At 39.3% G+C, this 14,902-nt stretch overlaps 1 protein-coding gene across 4 annotated transcripts in view; it reads right to left on the reverse strand.

Moving 5' to 3' along the window:
* The window catches only part of LOC126365875 (voltage-dependent calcium channel subunit alpha-2/delta-3), an 859,858-nt gene that overhangs the window by 204,688 nt on the left and 640,268 nt on the right, over window positions 1–14,902 (reverse strand). The gene's annotated exons all lie outside the window — the stretch shown is intronic.

Below are 14,902 nucleotides of genomic sequence, written 5' to 3' on the forward strand. Positions count from 1 at the left end.
TGAAACTCATTGAGATATCAGGAGCTGAGATGGTCAATCATTGTTGTATAGTCCAATTTGAGCTCAATGTCAAATTCTCCTTTTTTTCCCTTTTGAACTTTCTAGTTGCTGTTCATAACCTCTGATCCAAGAGAGGCAGAAAGTTATATTTGTTCTGCAACACATAATAATTTCTCTCTGTTTTCAAAGTTTGTATCCCAAAAAGTTTCAAGCTCAAGGATTTGACTATTCTCATGGTCATATCTTTCAGCAATATCTCTGCTTCAATTTATCTTTTGTTTCTACTTAATAGTCTGAATTATTTTTATTTCACAATATTCCACAAATGCAACGACTGTCAAGGGTTGTTTTAGTGCATAACTATCTTAAACTGGCAACAACTATTTGCAATTTGTCTTAAAAATGTCTACACTCTGAGCATGAAAATTCAATCCTTACCTAATACCTACTGAATTTCAATGAGAAACATTCATTTAAGTCACTTATCTGTGTTTTGTAAACTGAAATTCTAACAAATACTGGGTGACTCTGCATCAAAGCAGTCTCAGGACTGAAGACCACAACAAGAACATAATATGTTAAAGCACAAAACATAAATATTTGTATTTTGCTTTAATTGAATGAATTGCTTACTCCTCAATTGCAGTTAATCGTAGAATAGCTGTAGAATTCAATATATGGTACATATGTAAGTTGTGTGAGATTGTCATACAAATAGTGACCGGTGGGGATTTACCAACTGCTTTCAGTAGAACTATGAAAGGGAATTTTCATTGAACTGTGTCAACGCTGTTAACAGAAGGGATAGCATGTACTGAAGCAATGTGTGTGCAAGCAAAAAACATCCACACCAATGTCTGTGCCATACAGCCCATATTTCTTGAATAATTTATCTCAGAAGTGTTGATTTGAGGATATCTATGCTTCCCAAGGAAACAATGTGATTTAATATTTGTTTTGTAAATAAAAAATGCATTTTTCTTGTTGCAATATATTTTTTGTTTCAGACACATTTCACCTTTTATTTTATGGCATCTTCAATCTAGAATGGTACAATATTGTTTTGACATGCAATATATGTAGATTATAAAACAGTTCACAACTTATTTTTTATGTATATAAATCATTACTCAGTTATTCAAGTTTTTGGTTGGTATCTGCATTTCCTCTCATATGGTTATATACTGGAGGTTGCACTGTAACTTCACTTAAAAAACATTAAATTTGAGGGTTGACTGAAAAGTAATGCCTCCACCTTCATAACTCTTCAACAGTTGGCAGCATTGGTATGCGGCAGGTACTGGCTTGTTCCGTAGCCTCTTCTCTACAGCTCCATTTGGCAGGAAGCCTTAGCATTGGATAGTTGTGTTGTTACAGTGTAAGGTATGGAACCCTTCACAGACAGTCAGTCAATGCAATTAAAGCAACGTGCAGTTATTGAATGCTTGACAGCAGAAGGTGTCACCCCAAAGGAGATTCATCAGTAAATGAAAGCAGTTTATGATGACTGTGTTGATGTGAGTACTGTGCGTCATTGGGTGAGTGTGTTTAAAGATGTTGAGGTGGGAACATCTGACCTTCATGACTGTTTGACATCCTGTGACAGCAACCATAGTATTTCACAAGCAAAATGTTAACAGAACTTAAACAATGGCAAACAAGGGTCCAAAAGGAAAAGGGAAACGTTTTCCTGTAGCATGACAATGCCAAACCACACACTTCACTTGGCACCACAGTAGAACTTCAGAGACTGAATCTCACCACCGTATGGCATTCTCCATACAGTCCAGATTTAGCACCGTCTGATTTCCATCTGTTCCCGATAATGAAAGACAATCTGCGGGGACTTTATCATTTTTTCAAATGAATATGTTGAGAGGACTGTGAAACTGTGTCGACTTCTTCCGTGACAGCTTCAGAAAACTTGTTCGTCGTTGGCAGAAAGGTATCTAATTGGCTGGTGATTATGTGGAAAAGTGAAAATTGGTAATTAAAGATCACATTCTAAATATTATTTCTGATCTTGATTTATTAAAATATTCCCATCCAAATCCAATTAAGAAAGGTGGAGGTATTACTTTTCATCCAACCCTCATAGTTTCAAGTTACAAACTTTCATTCACAATACTCATGTTCTTTGCATTAGTTACTGTGGAGCACTATTATTCTTCGGTCACTAGCTGTAGGTATTTTATTGAAAACTGTGATTTAAAGTTGCAGCTACTGTGTTTACACTTTATGTTTCTCCCTATTTGGTTTGCCTATGTACATGTTGCCAACCTAACAAAGTATATGCTGCCACTTAATGTCTATTTCTGTTCTATTAATGTAAACAGTCACTTGTTTGTTATGTATAATTGATCATTCAACAAAGTTTTCTTTCCAGCTTGTTTTACATGATAATTTTCTTGCATAATTAGAAAGGTGGTTGTTTATTCTTATCAGTTTCATGTCTTCCTCCCTAGAGGTTGGCTTGTGATGATGTTCTCTTAGGTGTTCGTTGCCTAGCAAGTCCAGGCTCTCATGTGCTCTTTGTATCTGACATCAAACATTCAGTCTGTTTGCCCTACGTGTTACACTGTAACTGCTATATAAATACCTATTTCTGGTAGATGTCTATGTTTTTTTGTCTGTTTCAGTGTGTATTTTTGGATAGAATTTTATCTGTCTGTTGTGTATGCTGTTTCTGCCTTGTCTTTGGAAAATGTTGGTGATTTTATGTGTGAGTTTGTGTTTGTTTGTCATTGTGTACTACCTTGTGTCTTCTCTCATATTTTCCTGATTATTCTATATAGTTGTTATAGTACTGGGTGTGTGTGACTGTGTTTGGTTGGGTTATGTTGTTGATTGTGGTTTTGTGTTTTCTGTTTTTATTTTTCTTTTAATTTTGTTGTTTGGCTTTGTGACTATGTTACTACTGTAATCATTGTTTTTGGCTATCTGATTTTGTCATATCAAGTTCTTTTTGGTAGTTTCCTTTGCTGAGTGGCACTGTGTTGAGTCTATGCAGCATGTGTCAAAGTGCTGCTTCCTTTTGTGAGTGTGGGTGATTTGAGGATTAGTGGACAATAATGTCAGAATCATCAGAGGCCTGGCCACCTGTGAAAGCAGCCATGTCATATATGAGCTCCACTGAAATCATTGCACAGTTTTTTATATTGGCCTGACTACCAACCAGTGGTCCAGCAGGATGAATGGCTACCACCGAACTGGGGCCAAGAGCAAAGTACACTGCCCCGCGGCACAACATGCAGCCAAACATAACATGTTTGATTTCAAAGTTTGCTTCACAACCTAAGCCATCTGGATCTTCCTCTCCACCACAAGCTTTTCTGAACTGTGCACATGGGAGTTTTCCTTACAAATCATTATTCACTACCAAAATTTTCCTGGCATCAACCTAAAGTAACCTACTGTCCCCAAGCCCTCCACCCAACAGTTCCTGGTCCCTATGTTCTATCACTTCCTTCCCATTCTTGTCCCCTCACACCTTTGTGTGTCACCCTCTGCCAACACACCCACCTATATTTCTCCTTTCCTGCTCCTCTCCTTTTTTGCTCCATCTCCCCCCTCCCCCCTGCCACCATCCACATCACACTCCTGATCCACAGACTCTCACTGTTGTGTCCGGTGGTAGTCTTGTCATGCTTCCTTCTAGGTCCTGCTGGCTTTGCCAGACAGTGCTCTTCTCTCACTCCACCCACGCCCTGGTATCCCTTCCCCCTTCCCACCCCCTTCCACTTAAAGTGATAGCTGCATTTCCATCCAAGCTGCTGGGCATGGCGGCCCTGTGTGTGTGTGTGTGTGTGTGTGTGTGTGTGTGTGTGTGTGTGTGTGTGTGAGGTGTGCTTGCTTGTGTGAATGAATGTGAGTGTGTTTCCTTTTCTGAAGAAGGCTTTGGCTAAAAGCTAAATTGTAAGTCTTTTTATTGTTACTGTCCTCAACTCAACATGTCATCTTGATGGTGAGTAGCAATTTACTTTTTTCCTTGTATTTCCAATATTCCAACCTGTAGTTTTCATTGTTTGGAACAAATAAATTACATTGCAGCAGGAAAAAGGCATTTTTAAACCTATGGAACAAATACTTCTTTGCTTGCTGCAGATGATAGTCAATGCAAACAAACTTATTAATATGATTTAAATTCTATGGGATTAACATTTACACATAATTGGAAATGGCTACCTAAAACTGTACCTGTTTCTGTCAGTTTAGCAATGTAAGAAATAAATGTAATGTATGTTAACCTTGCAAAGCAGTACATTCCAAAGATATGCACAACAAGTAGGATGCACAAAAGAAGAAAAGGCCAACTCCTTGAACACCCTGAAAGCCCACAGCTATGAAAATCGAAGTCCTTTTTCTTCAAGTAGGGTTGCCCACCATCAGATTGTTTCTTCATGCAAAGATTCAGTAGTTTTTTCCTCTCTCTGGATTCTACTTACCAACCCTGATGGCCCAATGTACATTAAGATCCTGTTCATTAAGGGCCAACTTATGTACATTGGGCCATCATGGTTGGTAAGTAGAATCCAGAGAGAGGAAAAAACTACTGAATCTTTGCATGAAGAAACAACCTGATGGTGGACAAACCCACTTGAAGAAAAAGGACTTTGATAAGATAAAAAGATGTATCTCAGATAAAAAAAAAAGCCAGTGTAATAATAGATGCAGTATGGAAGGCCACGAATGAAGTCAAAGTCATTCCAAATGATTTCAGCAGAAAATACTTCAAAAAAATTATTAAAAAAAAATACCTCAGAGCCTGTAACAAAAGCACCCCAAAATAAAAACGTGGCAGCTTTCTGAATCAAGGGAAAAGAGAAAAATTTAGGTGGAGGATGTTGCCAGGTGAAGAACTAAAATCATAAAATGGAGAGTGAGACACTCTTGTGAGAGAGGTGGTAGTTACAAAAGATGTGGGATGCAGATGATAGAGTCACATACAAAAACCTAAGAAAATAGGTTGGTGGAATGTGGATATTAAAAAGGCTATCACAAGTAAGAACAATGCATGACAAACTCTGCATCAGCCAACACACACACACACACACACACACACACACACACACACACACACACAATAACTCACGTGCAGCAAAAGATAACTTTTAGTTTACAAGCAGAAAAATGAAATGTGATTTACAGTTAGCTGAAGCTGAGAATCAGGAATTCCAGGAAGTTCTGGATACTAGAATAACATCAGATAGGAATAAAAAATTGTTAAATAGCATTGTAAAAAGTAGAAGTACTGAAAATGAATCTACCCAATCAGTTCAACTTCCCAGTTATGAGGAAACCCATATACATTTTGGTACTTTATTGAAGTGTAATGGAGAAACTTCATTAAATTGTAATGGAGATAAAACTATGCCAACAGTGAATTACATGACTGTCTTAGTGTAAACACAGATAGGTTGATCTGGTTGGAAAAGGAGGATAGTGGTATCTAAAATGAAAAATAATAAGCCTGTTGGATAAGGCAAATTCAATAAAGAAATGATCTTGGACAGATTGGGCGGCAATGGTTTTACACACTTCCAAGTAGAATTTTGAAAGAGAAATTAATTTAACCCAAAGCAGCTTGTCAGGATTCTCTTTGGTGTGACGTCATAAGCACGTGACTGCGTGTGAGATCGCCCTCTAAGTTTTCATCTATTTTTAGGTTTCAGATATATATTTTAACGGTTTTTGTGATAATATTTACTATATAAGTGACTTATTTGTGGTTTCTTCAATCACTTCTGCCTTTCTTGTGTTGTGACCTGATATTTGTGAGTGTTCAGCATCGAGCAACTTAACCTCTTACCCGTGTTTACATTCTACACTGACCAGTTGCAGCTGTAGCGGCGCATCAAAAGCTAAGTACTAATTAATTGTTTGTGTATAGTAGTTTATTTAGGAACTTTAGTAGTCTTTAACCCGTCTTCTTAGTGTTTTCCGGTGAAATAACTTCAGAAAAAATTTTTGCGAACTGCTTTCAGTTTCGTTACTGTGTCATTAGAAGTTTGATTTTCTTTCTGTGTTAGTATTTTGTTATATTCTCATTTGTTGTTGATTAGTACTGTCAATAATAGTAGTTACTTCCCTTGTAGAGCAGGTTTGTGATTATTGTAGTCAGTTTGTAACATCTTCTTATTGTAGTAGCGGAACTTAGATAAAGTTGTTTTCCTGTTTCAATAACTGTAAAATTTTACCATGAGTGAGAAGTGTGGGCTTTGCTGTAGGTTTGTGAGTAGTGGATTGCGGTGTGAGACTTGTTCAAAGTATTTTCACTGGGGGGAATGCAGTGGGGAAGCCAGTGGGCATTCTGGTGAGATCCTCTCCTGGAACTGCAGGTTATGTAGCAAAAGTAAGTTAATAGAGGAGCAGGAGCGTAAGATCTGTGCCCTTCAGGTGCAGTTGAAAAATGCACAGGAAGAGCTAGATAGGATGAGGAGGGAGAAGGGGGTTGGGGAATGGGAGCTGGCTGTTGGAAAGAGATCTGCTAGGAGAAGGAGATTTTCAGATAGTTTTACTATTGGTGTTTAAAATAGATATGACCAACTGTCAGAGTCTAGTGGAGAGGAATCTCTAGTAGCTGTAGATGTAGGAAGTATGCAGCACACCTCAGCAGTTACGGTGGCTAGGACAGTTGCAAAGTCTAAGAGAAAGAAGAAGGTTCTGCTGTTAGGTAGTTCTCATGGTAGAGGTGTAGGCCAGCAGTTGCAGTAAGTTTTGGGTAGTGAATACCAGGTCACCAGCATTGTGAAGCCTAATGCAGGATTAGCTCAGGTGACTGATAACATAGGGGGGTTATGTAGGGATTTTACTAAAGAGGATCAGGTAGTGATTGTGGGTGGGGCTGGTAATAGTATTGATAGGGATGGGGAGTATGACATAGATGGTGACCTGGAAAAGATAGCCACTCAGACTGGCAACACAAATGTGCATTTCGTGGATCTGTTTCAGCGTCACGATCGGCCTCATCTTAATACAACCGTCAGGTGTAATAACATGAGACTTGGGGGTGCACTGATGACAGAAGGCATGAGTCACATTTCAGTGGTGTCGGTGGAGTCTATTAGCAGGACGGGTTTCACTAGACATGGCCTGCACCTCAACAGGTATGGAAAGGGGAGATTGGCAAAGCTTATAGGTGACATCATAGGTGGAGGTGGAGGGATCACTCATGGGAAAATTCCGGTAGTTGTGGGTGTTAGAGCTGTACCTTTTTTAGATTGAAGTTAGCTGATAAGTATTCCTGCTTAAGGGAAGTCTCTCTAACAAAGAAACCACTTTCGACAAAGCTTAGGTATCCGATTAATGAGGGAATTAGTATATTTCATCAAAATATACAGGGTATTAGAGATAAAGTCAGTGAACTGCTTATAGATGTTGACTCTGAAATTCTTTGTGTATCTGAACACTTCTTTAAAAAGGAGATAATTCAAAGGCTTCCTTTACCAGGATACAGGTTGGCTGGCAGCTTTTTTAGGAGCTCTTTGCAGTGTGGGGGAGTAGCCATGTATGTGAAAAACAGTATCCCATTTGAGTCAATTAATGTTTCAAAGTACTGCACTGAAAAGGTGTTTGAATGTTGTGCAGGTGTGGTTCAATTTAGTAGAGCTAAACTTCTTACTGTTGTTATTTATAGATCCCCAGACTCCGATTTTACAACATTTTTACTAAAGCTAGAGGAGGTTTATGGTTCGCTTTTTGGGAAATACAAAAAGTTAGTTATATGTGGTGACTTCAATATTAATTGTATAAGTGATTGTGCAAGGAAGAGGATGCTGGTAGACCTCCTTAATTTATATAATCTTATGCAAACCGTACTCTTTCCAACTAGAGTGCAAGGGAACCAAAGACAATATTTTTGTTCATTCCTCATTACTAGAAGGGCATTCTGTTAGCAAAAAGGTGAATGGCCTTTCAGATCATGATGCACAAATTTTAAGTCTAAAAGATTTTTGTGCTGCAACACATGTTAAATACAGTTACCAACTTTTTAGGAAAGCTGATCCAGTTGCTGTAGAGACTTTTGTAAACCTTATCAAGGAAGAGTAGCAAGATGTTTATAGTGCTGATACAGTAGACGATAAATATAATGCTTTCCTCAAGACTTTTCTCATGCTCTTTGAAAGTTGCTTTCCGTTAGAACGTTAAAAACAGGGTACTAGCACAAACAGGCAGCCTGGGTGGCTGACTAAAGGGATAAGAATATCTTGTAGAACAAAGTGGCAATTATATCAAAACGTTAGAAACAGTCACAATCTAAATGCAGCAGCCCATTACAAACAGTATTGTAAGGTGCTTAAAAAAGGTATTAGGAAGGCAAAAAGTATGTGGTATGCAGATAGAATAGCTAAGTCTCATGATAAAATTAAAACCATATGGTCAGTCGTAAAGGAAGTGGCTGGTCTGCAGAGACAGGTCGAGGATATAGAATCAGTGCGTAGTGGGGATGTCCGTGTTACTGATAAGTCACATATATGTACAGTATTTAATAATCACTTTCTGAATATAGCAGGTGAACTAAATAGAAACCTAGTTCCAACAGGGAATCATATAGCGCTCGTAGAAAAAAGTGTTCCAAGATTGTTACCTGAAATGCTCCTACATGATACTGACAAGAGGGAGATTGAGTTAATAATTAAATCACTAAAGACCAAGAACTCTCATGGATATGACGGGGTATCTAGCAGAATACTGAAGTATTGTTCCATGTATGTTAGCCCAGTACTTAGCCATATTTGTAACTTTTCCTTTAGAAATGGTCGGTTTCCTGACCGATTAAAGCACTCGTTAGTGAAGCCACTTTATAAAAAGGGAGACAGGGATAATGTTGACAATTATAGACCTATTTCTATGCCATCGGTGTTTGCTAAAGTTATCGAGAGGGTTGTATATACAAGGTTACTGGAGCATTTAAATTCACATAATTTGCTGTCAAATGTACAATTTGGTTTTAGAAATGGCTTAACAACTGAAAATGCTATAGTCTCTTTTCTCTGTGAGGTTTTGGACGGATTAAATAAAAGGTTGCGAATGTTAGGTGTTTTCTTTGATTTAACGAAGGCTTTTGACTGTGTTGACCACAAAATATTACTGCAGAAGTTGGACCATTATGGAGTAAGGGGAGTAGCTTACAATTGGTTCGCCTCTTACTTTAAGAACAGAAAGCAAAAGGTAATTTTCCGCAATATTGAGAGTGGTAGTGATGTTCAGTCCCAATGGAGCACTGTTAAATGGGGCGTTCCCCAAGGGTCAGTGCTGGGGCCGCTGCTGTTTCTTATTTATATAAATGATATGCCTTCTAGTATCACAGGTGATTCAAAAATATTTCTGTTTGCTGATGACACCAGCTTGGTAGTAAAGGATCTTGTGTGTAATTTGAAACATTATCAAATAATGTAGTTCATGAAATAAGTTCGTGGCTTGTGGAAAATAATTTGATGTTATATCACAGTAAGACTCGGTTTTTACAGTTTCTAACTCACATTTCAACAAGAACTGATATTTTAATCAGACAGAATGGGCATATTATAAGCGAGACGGAACAGTTCAAGTTCCTAGGTGTTCAGATAGATAGTAAGCTGTTGTGGAAAGCCCATGTTAAGGATCTTGTTCAGAAACTAAATGCCACTTTATTTACGATTAGAACGGTATATGAAATAAGTGACATTTCAACACGAAAAGTAGTCTACTTCGCATATTTTCATACGCTTATGTAATATGGTATTCTTTTTTTGGGTAATTCTTCTGATTCAAAAAGGGTATTTTTGGCTCAAAATCGGGCTGTTCGAGCTATGTGTGGTGTAAGTTCGAAAACCTCTTGTCGACCCCTATTCAATAGTCTGGGAATTTTGACATTGCCCTCACAGTATATATTTTCTTTAATGTCATTTGTTGTTAGCAATATTAGCTTTGTCCCAAGAGTTAGCAGCTTTCACTCAGTTAATAGTAGACAGAAATCAAATCTGCATGTGGAATGTGCTTCCTTGACTCTTGTGCAGAAAGGAGTGCAGTATTCTGCTGCATCCATTTTCAATAAGCTACCACAAGAACTCAAAAATCTTAGCAGTAGCCAAAACACTTTTAAGTCTAAACTGAAGAGTTTCCTCATGGCTCACTCCTTCTATTCTGTTGAGGAGCTCCTGGAAGAGCTAAAAAATTATGCAAATTGCAGTGTTATGTTCTTGGTTTTCTTTATTTAAACTATCGACTTGTCGCCTGAATATGTTTCTTATATTTCATTTTATCTGTTTCTACAATTGTGTTATAATTTCATGTATTGACTCGTTCCATGACCACGGAGACTTCTCCTTAATGTGGTCCCACGGAACAATAAATAAATAAATAAATAAAAAATTACTGAAAAAGAAGTGCACCAGCTACTTAAATGTAACACTGTTATCCTGTGGAGTAAAAATCTATGAATTCATCCTCAGGATTAAATAAGAAAAGTTATTGATACTACATGTAATGAGAGTTAACATGGTTTTGGACTTTAAAGATCAACTTTTGGCACGAGAATGCGGTATGAGAATTACTGGGCTTATATGGGAATGTTTCGGTATAAAAAAAGTTCCTGATACTGGGGCAGCAATGCCACAAAAATGAGTGAATGGATCAGAGGCAATCATGGCTGGCACAAGTTGGCTGCACCAGAAATCTGTTGGTGCACATACCTACCGTAAGCAAAATTCTGGCAATGTGTGCCTTGCATGGGCATGTGTCAGCAAAAGGCAGTGGCAGTGTGAACTAAGATGCCATATAGTACAGATGTGGTTTACGAGACTCTATAATTTCAATCCACAGACCATGTGAGTCAAGCTTAATGTGAGTTCCCCACAGATATATATGAAAGTTTGTTGGATGCTCTCTGTTCATTTCCACTTTCACTTCATCACATCCATGTAACACATGGTGCTCCACAATAATGAGGAAAGCTAGTTTCATTCTGGGCACGAGTCCACTGTTTTCCCATGCTCACACGATCAGATGATGCACTCATCACCGAGGAGTGTACACTCTCCGGGATCGGTGTTCAGGTGGAGCTCTTATGCAAACACAAATTATTGTGATCACCGGTTAATGGACACTGTGATTGATTTCATTTTTGTTACTTGCTCATTTAGTAATTTTTGTAGAATAAACACATTTCTAACGAATGTGTACATATCAATTCCCATCACCTCAGCATCACCATAGTCTAAATCGTGAACAAAGTGCATCGGTGTGACAGTAAAGTTGGCTCACTGCATGACTGGCATGTAAGCAGCAATATCCACATGTTCCTACTTTGCTGGTGACCTCAACATCATAATTAGGCTAAATACATGGTGACAAACTTTCATCGGTGTGAATTTAGCAGAATCACAAGTGATCGAGCACTTACATCCTTGTATACGAAGAGTGATTTGTTTATGGACAAATCATCAAGAATTAGGTGCTAAGCAAGATTATGACTTTGGAAGAACTGCAAAAAACAATAGACAGTAGACAAAAGACAATAGATGAGCTGCTAGCAGGCAAACAGAGGCTGGAGAGCAAGCTACGGGCACACTCTGGACGCACAGTCTCTGCCCACCACGAACCAGCTGAGGAAAAATTCCACACACAAAGCATGGCCACACTGCCGCCAACCACTGTTACAGGAGCAACAACAAGCATAGGACGGGTGTGGTTAGGCTGCTGCCCTTTTAGCTCTGCGACCCAATCTTGGTTGGGACGCTGTTTTTCTGAGCAACAACACCACATGTGACCTCATCACATTCAGATGCTTCTTGGGATAGCTAAATCAACACCACATGGTTGAAGTGTGACACATAATCACTGTCCCACCAATGCAATCTACATATAAGTGTCTAAAAGAGGAGTTAATCCAGTGAACTTCATCATTACAGGAACGAGTACATCAGTTCCTGCACCAAGAGGAATGCAGTGAAAAGAGGCCATCTCACTTTCTGCACCATCTGTCAAGCCTCACACTGTCCAACATGATGCTGGACTCACTGTTGTGTGCTATTTGGATGTGCAGCCTCCGAGCCGAGGTGCAAGCAGTCATTGCCATGCAAACAGAAATGCAGCTGGATGTCATCATGAGCTTTGGCTGATCGGGTGCATGGTGTGCTCACAATGGTGCCAAATAGCACTGTCACAGCATTATACAATGCCATAGATCCACTGGCAAATTTTATTCCAAACTGCCAAGTGTCTCCTGCAGCCACTGGACTGAATGCTGACTTGCACCACCTAGTAAAATACTTGGCCACACAGATGGCAGCACTCAGCATGCAGGTCCACTGGTTGGCCCACTCACAGACAGAGGACAGCATGTGCCGTAGTGGCAGCTGATCCCACTACCACTGAGCCAGCTTGTGCAACCAGCAGCACAGTACCAACCATTCTGGTGTACACTGATGACGTCAGAGCAGCAACAGAGTGGCTTTTACTGGTATCATTCACACTTTGATATCGACGTGGCAAAGCTTTGGTCTCCTTGGTAACACCAAAGTGCCAACTGCAACCAGGCCTAGGTACATCTGGCTGCAGAGTAATATCCAGTCATCTCTTCACAATGGAATGGGCAGGCAGAGTCAAGTACCTTGTTGATGACATGGGTTCCAATCTTTCTATTTTTCCCCAATCCATGCTAAGAGACCATCTGAAGGCTGAGGTGCTGTCTCTTATTGCAACAGACAATTTTAAATAAATTAAAAAAAAAAAAAAAAAAAAAAAAAAAAAAAAAAGAAAACGCATGTCACATATCACCGAGATTTGGACCTTGGATGGCACTGCACATTTATGTGGACATTCACTCACTGTGGCTCACATCAACGACCCAATCCTGGGTGCAGATTTCCTCAAATACTACAACTTATTGGCTGACATTGCGAATGCCCAGCTGATCAATTCGACAACAAATCTGAAAATAGTGGGACACTGACGGCCAGCCATTTTCTTCAGTGTTAGCCACTGAAGTTATCCAAATAGTACGCAAACATACTAGACAAATTTCCAGAGCTCACTCACCCACTTGGTGCACTGAAGGAAGTAAAATACTCGACAGTCCACCACATCATAACTACGCACAGCCCACCAACTTCGAGCTGTCCATGTCAACCCATGCCCGTGTTTGAGGCCATGGTGTGACAGAGCTTATTTTGACCATCAAGCAGTCCATGGTCCTCTGCCTTGCACTTAGTGCACTTGTGGCACCCATGTAGAGACTATTGTGCCTTAACTACATGAACGGTGCACCATCAGGATATTAGTCACACCTTGGTGGACTCAGTTATATTTAGCAAAACTGTGTGAAGGGGTTCACACTGGATCCTATGGCACCAATTGTCAGAATGCTGCCCAGACCTGGCAGTGTTTCCTGGATGGGTTCTTATGAGGCATACTGTCATGTTTCGCATACTTCAACAGCATCTTCATCTATTTGAAGTCGCTCAAACTCCTTCAAGCCATCTAACGACCATCTTTCAGCATTTCAGCAAGACTGGCATCATCATTGACACCTTGAAAAGCATATGTGGGGTGAGGCAAACTGAGTTTGTTGGGCATTTAATCACCCCTAGTGGATATACGCCACTATTAGACAAGGTACAGCTCACCATCTGCCCAATGCTGGCAAAGTGCTAGAACCTCTGACTGCAGTGCTCCACAGGGCGACTTGAAGTGAAGGGCTCCTGTTAACTGGACAGCTGCAATGGGGAAAAGCATCAAGACATCAAGAGGTTGCAATTGTGAAGTAGGTCCTCCTGGAATAACAGCAAGATCTATGTTTTCCTGGCTCAGTTTCACTTTCACACAATTTTTCAAATGACTGCTAAACTGATCTAATACAAGAAGAGAACTCTTCTTTAATAAAACATGTTTCCTTCTCTCCCAGATGATGTTAATCTATAATTTCATATCAGCCTCATTCATCCAACCCTCAGCCCTTGTCATATGTGTGAACAACAACAACACCTGGTGGTAATTAAAAAGGTTTTAGCATCATTTTGCGCTCAAAAATGACCTTTGGGTTAAGTTCAGTACCATCAGCACAACATGAAAGGACAACAGTGTAGTGCATTTTTTCAGGTCCACTTGTATTTATAGTTACAGTTTTAGCACTAACAGTAATGTTATTCGGCACATCCAATTTCGGCGGAGCTTTGTCCATTTTTGCTATTTGGTTTAATTCCACACTGGTTTTCTTTCAATGCTGAATAATAAAGTGATGGAAAAATAATATTTTTTCTTCATACTCTTGTGGCATTATCTGAGATATTTAGCTTTTCATTTACATCCTAAATCCATGATGCTTCATAAACCTGTAGCACTAACCAACTCGACCCTTAAAGTCTTTTAAGTTCCACTCTAGTGCTACCTTACAAGCATGTATTTGATTCATTTTTGTATTAATTCCAGTGCCATTTTGATGGTGTCCTTGACTCAATTTCAATACATCATCTTCTTGTTTTGGCCATTTTGCATTCAGCCCACATCATATGAATACCTTTTGTTTTTTTCCATTATAAAACTAGCTACTAACAAAAATATTGTACTGTTACTAATAACACAAATCACTTTCAATTCAAATTCACTGGCACGGTAGACCGCAATGATGCATCATATGCTAGACAGTGTTCCAGGTTTTGTGATGGAAGGATGGGAGGGAGACTGTCTTAGCAGGCTTGTGAATTCCCACACCTCATGTTTGTCGCATCGGTGCACTGCTGCTGCCAGTTGAATGCAATGTTTCTGGATAGAGATGGGTTTCCTGTGTGATTGAATATATGGTCATTTCTACAACTGGTGAGTATTTTAAATCAAACACTGGGCATTTTTATGTTAACTGTGAGTATAAGATGCACTTGAAGTTTGGAGGTAATTTTTTGAAGAAAAAAGTGCATCTTACAGT

This window comes from Schistocerca gregaria, chromosome 4, assembly GCF_023897955.1.
Source record: "Schistocerca gregaria isolate iqSchGreg1 chromosome 4, iqSchGreg1.2, whole genome shotgun sequence".
NCBI classification, from domain to species: domain Eukaryota; kingdom Metazoa; phylum Arthropoda; class Insecta; order Orthoptera; family Acrididae; genus Schistocerca; species Schistocerca gregaria.